General features: G+C 45.9%; 1 pseudogene; it reads right to left on the minus strand.

Moving 5' to 3' along the window:
- Positions 1-251: 251 nt before the first annotated feature.
- Positions 252-629, minus strand: LOC102858659 (annotated as a pseudogene).
- Positions 630-9,926: the final 9,297 nt, after the last annotated feature.

Genomic DNA, 9,926 nt, shown 5'->3' on the forward strand with positions numbered 1-9,926 from the left:
TCCTGACAACATTCCCAAAGTCCATGAGGTAAAGCCTCACCATCCTTGCTTCTGGAACACTCTGGATTTACTTCTTTCAAGGCAAAACTTGTGTTTATTCTTTTTTTTTTTTTTTGGTTTTGAACCTTTAATGAGAAAAAAAAATATATATATACTATGGAGCTCAAGAACAATGCGTTTGGTGTGTCACTGGGTGCAGGGCTGAAGACAAGACCAACAGAGAATGGACAAACACAGTTACAACAAAAAAACTAAGTCTCGGTTTCCTCGTCGTTTAGCAGCATGTTGGGGATCCCGCGGCTGATGGGGAAAAGACACCCGGACTCTGGGCACTGCAGGGTGCCCTCTAATACGTCCACCTCCAGCAGCACGTGGTGCATCTTCCTTAAGAAAGCCTCATCGTGCTCATATCCCTCAGTTGGCCCTTTGGGGACCTCGACCAGATGCAAAGTCTCGGCCGCCTCCAGAAGCGCCGCCCACTCCACCTTGGGTATCATCCGCACTACGAAGTCGGGGTTGAACTCCACCGGGTTGACACGGACCTCGGTGGCCTGCAGCCGCAGGGGGAAGCCGCGGGGCCCCACCCCCCGCACGTGCGAGCTCAGCAAATTGTGCGTCAGAAGCTTCATGTTGACACCGGAGCTCCAGCCCTTGTGTTTATTCTTTTGACAATCTGTGATGTGTACTCAATATTCTTTGCTGTAATTACAAAGGCATAAATTTTTCTTGAATCTCCCTTATTTATTGTCCAACTTTTACATTCATCGGAAACATTTCAAGCCACCGTGGCTTGGGTCAGATCCACCTTGTTTCTTTTTCTTTTTTAATTTAATTTTATTAATTTTAATGATCATTTACAGAGATTTTTTTATTTCCTTCATTCATTGTTGCATTTTTCTCCCTGCCCATCCCTCCTGCCCAGTTTGTTCTTCTCTTTGAAAAGTAAAAGAAAAATTCCTTCATTGGTATACAATCCCCCCCACCCCACTGCCCCGAGTACACTCCACTATGCAATCTTCATTTTGGACTCTTATCATAACCATAATACCCAATCATATATAACTTTTAAACTGTTCTCTTCCTCATCTGTTTCACTGCACTATATATGATTTATCCAATTTTTCTCAGTCTCACCCCAACCCTGATGTCAGTCCTGTTTTACAACACTGTGTTTTACAAGTGGCACTATGCAGTATTTGTCCTTTTGTGACTGAGATATTTCACTCAGCATAATGCCCTCCAGGGTCACCCATTTTGAATAATATTGCCTGAGTTCCTTGTTTTTCAAAGCAGCATAGTATTCCATTGTGTGACTATACCACAGCTTCTCTATCCATTCCTTTGTTGATGGGCACTCAAATTGTTTCCAACTCTTTGCTATTGTGAACAAACCTGCTATAAAACCTGCTTAAAGTAACATCATTGCTCTTTAGTGCTGTAAAGCAGAGTTCCTTGGCAGCAGATTTACTCAATGCAACTCACAGGCTACCATGGGAATTGACTGTGGATCCAAGTGAAATGTGATCATTGACGGTCTCATTCTCTTCTCCAAGTTTCATGATGTGGTTTATTGGTCCAGCTGTGAGGACCTGTGTTTTCTTGATATTGAGGTTTAATCCATCCTAAAGCTCTAGTCTTTGCTCTTTTTCCGGTAAGTGCTTCAAGTCTGCTTCACTGTCAGCAAGCCAAATGGTGTCATCCACATAATGCAGGTTGTTGATGATGGGATTGTTAAGATTTGCAGTCTCCTGGATGGCACATAACCAGCAGCCTCAAATGTATCCTTGAGATCATTTCTACTTTCTTGGTGCGATATACTCAAGGCTTTCAGGGACTTGTTTTCATTTACTTCAGCATCCTATGAGCTTAGGAGCGAAGGAGCGTGTTTTTCCAAGTTGATGTCCAGCCTTGTTCTTACTACTTTTCTCCACAGATGCCGTTTGTTCGAGTCCAGGTGAAGCCTGTGTATATAGTCACCATTTGGACTTTTAAAAGGATATTTGCAATGAGTAAGTCATTGGTCATTTAAGTGTCAGGGGATTTCTGAGCTTATTTTTACCACTAAGTCTTTATTTTCCAACTGTTGTTGTTAGGTGCTATTGAGTCGAATACGACTCCTAGTGACCCTATGAACAAAAGACCTAAACCCTGTTCTATCCTGTGCCTTCCTTGCACTTCCTGACACAAGTACTCATTGTGGCAGTCACCATATCAGTCCACCTGGTTGAGGATCTTTCTCTCCTTCACTGACCCCCTTCCACTCTTCCCAACATCATGTCCCTCACCAAAGAATATCCCCTTCTAGAAACATGGTCAAAGTGTGTGCAGTGAAGCCTCATCATTCTTGCCTCCAAAGAGCACTCCGGATGCACCCTCTCCAAGATATCTGTTTGTTTTTTGGTCCTCCATGAAATGTTCAGTGCTCTTCTCCAACACCATAGCTCAAAGACATCAATTCTTTTTTTTTTAATTTTTTTTACATCAATTCTTTTTCTGTCATCCTTATTCATTGTCCAGCTCTCAGATGCATGGCGAGTGATTGGAAAGACGATGGCTAGAATCTTAGTCCTCTAACTGACATCATTACTCCTCAATAATTTGGAGAAGTCCTTAACTACAGATTTCCCCAGTGCAAAGCATCTCCTTATTTCCTGACTGATGATACCAACGACGTTAATTATGGATTCAGGCGAGATGAAGCTGTTGACAGTTTCAATCTCCTCTCCATCTATCATATATTGCCTTTTGGTCCATAAGAATCTTTGTTTTCTTGGTATTGAGACACAGTCTATACTGACGGCTACATTCCTTGATCTTCTGCAACAAGTGCTTCAAGTCCTCCTCACTCTCAGCAAGCAAGGTTGTATCATCTACATAACACAGGTTATTGATGTGTCTCCCTCCAATCCTGATGCCACACTCCTCTTTAAAGAGTTCAGCTTCTCGGATAATTTGCTCAGCATACCAATTGATTAAGTACAAAGAAAGAATACAACCCTGACATTCTCCCTTCTAAAAAACAGCTACAACAGTACGTAGATAGGGAAATGCCAGAAGTTCAAGAGGGATTTAGAAGAGGCCGTGGTACCAGGAATATCATTGCTGATGTCAGGTAGATTCTGGCTGAAAAAAAGGAACACTATAAGGTCTAGTCGTGCTTTGTGGGTCATGACAAGTTGTGGCTGACATTGAGAAGAATGGGAATCCCAGAGCACTTGATTGTGCTCATGCAAAACCTATACCTGGACCAGGAGGCTATTGTGTGAACAAAGCATCAGAACACTGAAGTTTCCAACTAACAATCCCTTTTCTTTGTTTCCAACTTTTGTGTCCCAGTCACCATCTAGTATATTCTTATAGGGACTTAAATGAATATTTGTAAAACAAATGGATTTTTCCACTGAATTATCCATAAACATTTTGTTTTATTACATTAATTATAATACTCATTATTTCAGTATGGGGCCGTCTCCCACCTGTTTCATCAGGTTCTTACAAAATGGCTTAAATACTGAGTCAAAATATGTGGTCTTGTGTTTTATTCTTGTAAATACATAACAATTCATTTTTTTAAATTGTGATTTGAGTCAAAGTTTATAGAGCAAACTGCTTTCCATTCAACCATTCATACACATCTTGTTTTAAAATGTTGTTGTTGTCATCAAATCGGCTGCGACTCATAGCGACTCTATGTTCAATAGCTCCGAACCCTGCCTTGTCCTGAGCCAGTCTCACTGTCTCCAACACACCTACCCCCATTACCCTAGTCACTGAGTCAATCCATCTCATCGTGAGTCTTCTTCTCCTACGCTGTCCCTCCTCCCTTCCAAGCGTGATGTCCTTCTCCAAAGACTGTTTCCTCCTGGCCATGTGTCCAAAGTATTTGAGATGGAGCTTTCCAATCCTTGCTTCCAGAGAGCAACTTGATTTCACCCTCTCCAGGACACATCTATTTGTTCTCTTGGCAGTACATGGTATGTTCAAGACTCTTCTCCAGCAACACAGCTCAAAGGCATGGATTCTTCCTCTATCATCCTTAGTCATTGTCCACCTCTCTGATGCATAGCAAGTAATGGCAAAGACTATGGCCTGGAGCAGGTACACTTTAATCTCTCTACTGACACCGTTGCTCTTTAGCACTTTTGAGAGAACCCCTAACAGCAGATTTTCCCAGTGCAATTCATCTTTTGATTTCCTCACTGCTGGTGGCAAAAGTGTTGACTGTGGACTTGAGCAAGCTAAAATTGTTAACCATCTCAGTCTCCTTTCCATGTATTATGGTGCTGCCAGTTTGGGCCAGCAGTGAGCTACACATAATGTCCACAATGTCATCACGACTTTGGTTTTCCCCTGCAGTCTGTAGGATTTGTTCTCCTCATCCAGAAATGACATCTCTCTGGTAGTCTGTACCCACCAGTGGTTCCATAGGGAAGGCTGGACAGTCTCCTCTCGGGGGATTACAGCCCCTGAAAACCTGTCAGAGGACCAGCTAGGAGTTGGATAATGAGTTGCTGATAAGCAAGGGCGTGAGTAACTCACAGTTTGGGTTTTGCCCCTTGATTTTCATTTTACTAGTGGTCCATGCACTGTTTCTCTGCTCATTCTCTATGAGAACTTGTCCAAGTGTCCTAACAGCCCTCTGGGACAGGCTCACTCCTTCAGAGGGGACAGCAGCTGAGAGGTCCAGGCTGGGTGGGTCCCCTGGAAGATGGAATAACTTCCCTGATCCCTTCACTGGCTCTGAAATATGGGCATATGAGACAGCATCCTTGGGCTAGGGTTGTTTCCCATCTGGCCTCACTCCTGTCTGCCCACCGACTGCCCTGGTGTTTGCCAAGGCCCACTCCACACTGGCCATGTGGGAGACAGACAGATGCAGGACCAGGAAGCTGACAGGCTTGGAGGAGGGCATCTCGGTGCCACGGGGTGGGGGTGTGGAGGGGCCCTGCCTCTGGGGCTGTGATAGTCCTCCTGTGGAAGTGGCCACCTGGTATCACCAAGGTCCCCCTTCCATGAGTCCCATTTGGGGTGCATTGTGGGGAAGAAGCAGGACCTGGGCACTGTGGAGTCTGACTGTACGCAGGACAGGCAGGGCTCCGGTGAGAAGATAACAGGAACAGCCACCTAACCGTAAGGGAGATAAGACCAGGATGGAGAGGGGCCCATGGGAGAGGCCGGGTGGGGAGTAGGCTCCCCAAGAAAAAGGCTCTAAGCAGAAATGAAGAGGAACAGTAGGCGCAAAGTCCCGAGGAGGCTGGACTGGAAGGAGCAGGGCGAGGAGGGAGGTGGGACTTTCATCCTTGAATCTCAAGGTCCTGTGTGTGGAGCCATGGAAGAACTTGATTCAAAGTTTAGTTCCCAGCTGTAGTGTGGAGAGGGGATGACACAGTGGGAGGGTGGACTGACATCCAAGGTTGGAGAGAGAAGGGAAAACCAGGGTCTCCTGGCACCCAGGACACCTCGTGTGGCTGCCAACTGTTCACTGGGCATTGCCCAGCCTGGGCCAGGCCCCGTGTGGCTCTCTGGGCCTGAGCACCTAAAGGCAAGGGAAAGCTGGGCCAGGCCTACCCTGCCTGCAATGACCAAGCCTGAGCAAGCTTGGACCGTATAGAATTCCCAACTGTCTGCTCCAGGGGAAACGGAGCTGGTTGGCCTTTTCAGATCCTGTGTCCTGTGGGGGAGGAAGGGTGTCAGTCCCATTGTCGCCCTGTGGATGAGGGGCAGGCCATCAGACAGGAAACCGCACGCTGGAAGGCAGTTTCTAGAAGGAGCAGTGTGTAATTGTCTGGGGGCAGAGGGGCGTGGCCTGAGGGCTGGGAGATGGCCCAGGGCCTGGGGAAGCCAGAGCCAAGCTCAGCAGTGTTCATACCAGTGTCTGCTCTTCCCTGGGTCTTGATTAACTAGTCACCCTGAGCCCAGGATACCACCAGGGGTGACAATTTAATGAGCTGGCTCTTTGCTGGGTACTGGGTCCCAGAGAGATAAAAGCACAGCAGGCCCTTCCTTCTTGTGAGGGGTAGATTGAAGAGAGGGGAGGCAATTAGATAACCCAGTCATCCTGGCTGAATAGAGGCCTGATGTGATCAGGCAGGCCAGAGGGCTTCCTGGAGGAGGTGACTAAGTAGGCAGACATAAAGGATGAACAGAAAAAATAGTGAGAGTAAGAGTTGACCTTCTACTCAGGTGGGAGCAGCACCCCTGGGCAGCCCTAGGAAGGGAGAGGTACCCTGAGTTGGGGGGATTCCCTCATGTAAAGCCTCTTTGAGTTGACTCAGAGGCTGGAGCAGGGTCCACACACAGAGCTGTAAGCCCCTGAGAGAGTCAGGGGGAGTCCTCAGCCCCAGCCCTAGTGCCCTGTCCTCCAAACCTCTGGGGAAGCTTCTTACGGGATCATTAGAGAACAGGTCCTTAGAGTGAAGGATGGGGCCAAGTGCGGGAATGGTGGAAAGGGTAGGCCTGATGTGCCCCTCCCCAAATGCCATCCTACCTGGACGAGCCTCCATCCTCTCGGTGGGGGTTTGGGTTGCATGGCTGAAGTTGGGCCTGTCCAGTGGGGAGCAGGCAGGAATGTGTGAGAGGGTGAGCCCTGAGTGGCATCGGGCAGCACCAGGTCCCTCACTGTGCCCTGCAGAGAGAGAGAGAGAGAGCGAGCCAGGCGCATCCCACATCACATGCCAGGGATCCAACAGCCAAACTGGGCTGCTGTGGCATAAGTTCTGAGTCAGCAATCCTGGAGGGCAGAGCAGAGCTTCCCCGCAGTGTCCCAGGGCTGTACACCCCACAGGGCTGGAATCTTTGTGGGAGGAGACTGCTAGGTCTTTTCTCCAAGGGAATATCGGGTGGGTTCAAACTGTTGACCTTTTGGTTAGAAGCTGATCACTTAACTGCAGTGCTGCCAGGGCTCCTGGGTGGGATGCGAAGGAACCCAAATGCAGGGATGCACAGAGGCGCTGCTTGCTGTGTGCTCTGCAGCACAGCTTCCCCTCCTCCTCCTCTTCCTCCTTCCAGACCCTCCTCTTTGTTCCTCTTCTTTCATTTTAACCCTTTCCCTCCCTTAAAAAAACAAAACAAAAACAAACAAACAAAAAAACAAAAAAACAAAACCCAAACAGCCCAGCTTTACTGAGATACAATTCACATACCATACAATTCACCCTATGAATAATTTTTTAAGTGTTCCGTTGTTGGTAATTTTACAGAGCTAGGCTGTCATCACCACTGTTTAATTCCAGAACATTCTATCACCCTATAAAGAAACCCAGTACCCATCAGCAATTCCTCATCCTTCTAACCTTAGCCTTTCTCCCCTCAGTCCCTGACAACCATAGATCTAGTTTTTGTTTGGATTTGCCTATTCTATTTCTTAGCAAGACCAAACCCCTTGTGGCCAACAGTTTCGGTCTGCAGTGGGTGGAGACTGCAGTGGGCGGAGACTGTCCATCTCTCTTGGAGCAGGTGGATTCGAACTGCCGGTGGAGCTAGGCTTTGCATTAGTATAGCTGTCTGTGGGATTGCATGTGGCCTTTCATGCCTGACTTCTTTCCCTTAGCATAATGCTTTCACGTATGCCTCAGGCTTTTCCTCCATTTTATGGATGAATAGGATCCCTGTGTATTATGCATCACATTTATTCATTGATCATTTATTGGATATTTGTGTTGTTTCCATTTGTTGATTTCTAAGAATAATATTTGCTCCTTGGAGGCAAGGATTTTGAAGTTCTGTCTCAGATACTTTGGGCGTGTTGACAAGGACATCATACTTGGAAGGGTGGAGGGTCATTTCAGGAAAGGAAGACCTTGGAGGAGATGGATTCACACAGTGACTGTGGCAACGGGGTCAGGTGTGTCTGAGACAATGCGGTTGGCTCAGGATAGGGAGAGGCTCTGAGCTGTCGTTTATAGAGTCACTGTGAGTCATAGTTGACTTGATGGCCCATAACAACAAGAACAATGCAGCTATGAACATTCAACATCTGTACTTATGTTTTTGGGCGGTCATGTTTTATGTTTCCATCTGCTTTAGGTATACATTTGTGAGGAGACTTGTTGGATAGTAGGGACGATCTATGTTTAGTCTTTTGAGAAAGGGAGCTCTGGTGGCCGAGTGGGTAAGGAGTTGCACTGCTAACCGGCAGTCAGGCACTCTGAATTCACCAACAGCTCTCTGTGGGAGAAAGATGTGCTGTCTCCTCTCATGCGGTTTAAAGTGTCTGAAACCCACTGGAGGGTCAGCTGTGAGTCAGTTCTTGATGGGAATGTGCGAGAGAGGAAAAGATAGTGAGAATGAACATTTAGAAGACCAGCCAGGCTGTATTCCAAAGGCAGCTGCACCATTTTAAATTCCCATCAGTAGTGTATGGGAGTTTGAATTTCTCTTTCTCTTTGTCAATACTTGTTATTATCTGTCTTTTGGATTCTAGACATCCTAGTGGGTGTGACGTGGTGGCATTTTGTTGTGATTTTGACTTGCATTCCCTGATGTCTTCTGATGCTGAGCCTCTTTTCTTGTGCTTCTTTGCAATTTGTATATATTTTTCTGGGGGAAAAAATCTTTATTTGGATATTTTACTGACTTTAAGGAGTCTTGTGCTGTTGTGGTTAAAATGTTTGGGTGCTAATTTTAAGGTTGGTGATTGGGACGCACCAGCCACCTGGTGGAAGAAGGCTAAGGCAGTCTGCTTTTCTAAAGCTTTAAGCCTTGGAAGACTGACAGAGTGGTTCCCCTCCGTCCCATAGGGCGGCTAGGAGGCAGAAGTGACTGCAGCGGCAGCTGGTCACCCGTTTTGGAATTGGATTCTTTATCTTTTAATTAGTGAGTAGCTGTTGTTGTTGGTAGGTGTTGTGGAGTTGAGCACTATACTTAGTGACCCAATGAACAAAGATCTGAACCCTGTTCTATCCTGCATCATCCTCACCATTCTGGACACACAAGAGCCCATTGCAGCAGTCACCTTGTCAATCCGCCTGGTTGAGGGTCCTTCACTGACCCTCTACCCTTCCTAACATCATGTCCTTCTCCAAGGCATAGCACATGTCCAAAGTATGTGAGGCAAAACCTTATCGTTCTTGCCTCCAAAGAGCACTCTGGCTGCACCCTCTCTAAGACATACCTGTTTGTTCTCTTGGCCGTCTATGGGATGTTCAGTGCTCTTCTCCAACACCACAGCTCAAAGGCGCCAATTCTCTTTTCGGTCATCCTTATTTATTGTCCAGCTCTCAGATACATAGCTAGTAACTGGAAAGACTTTAGCCTTAATCAGATGCACACTGGAGTCCTCAAACTGATATCTCTACTCCTCAATAATATGGAAAGGTCCCTAATTACAGATTGAGTAGTAGGAATTATTTATATGTTCTTTATACCAGTTCCTTAGGAGACACATGATTTACAAATAATTTCTCCCATTGTGTGGGTCTCTTTACATTTTCTTGATCATATCATCTGTGGCTCAAACATTTTGATGAAGTCAAATTTATCTCATTTTTCTTTTTGGTGTCATATTTAAGAGGCTTTGCCTAACTGAAGGTCACAAGGTCATTTGCTTTGTTCTAAGAATGTTTTCGTTTTAGTCCTAACAGGTCAATGACCTATTTACTTGTTTTGTTTTTCCTAAGAGTTTAACAGCTTTAATCCTTTTGGTCTATGATCCATTTTAAGTATCTATTGAGTCATTAATATCACATACAAGCAAAATATTTCTGAAGATCATTCAAAAACAGCAGAACTGCCAGAAGTTCAAACTTTGTTTCAAAAAAGCTGTTGCACCAGGGATATCATTGCTAATGTCAGATAGATCCTGGCTGAAAACAAAGAATACCAGAATGCCAATTTATTATTTATTGACAGAAGATCATCCAAAACCGATTAGAACAGCACATCAGCAGAGAACTGCCGGAAGTCCAGGCTGGGTTTAGAAGGGGTCG

The sequence above is a fragment of the Elephantulus edwardii genome, unplaced genomic scaffold (genome assembly GCF_000299155.1).
Source record: "Elephantulus edwardii isolate Elephantulus edwardi_28Jun2011 unplaced genomic scaffold, EleEdw1.0 scaffold00002, whole genome shotgun sequence".
Taxonomy (NCBI): domain Eukaryota; kingdom Metazoa; phylum Chordata; class Mammalia; order Macroscelidea; family Macroscelididae; genus Elephantulus; species Elephantulus edwardii.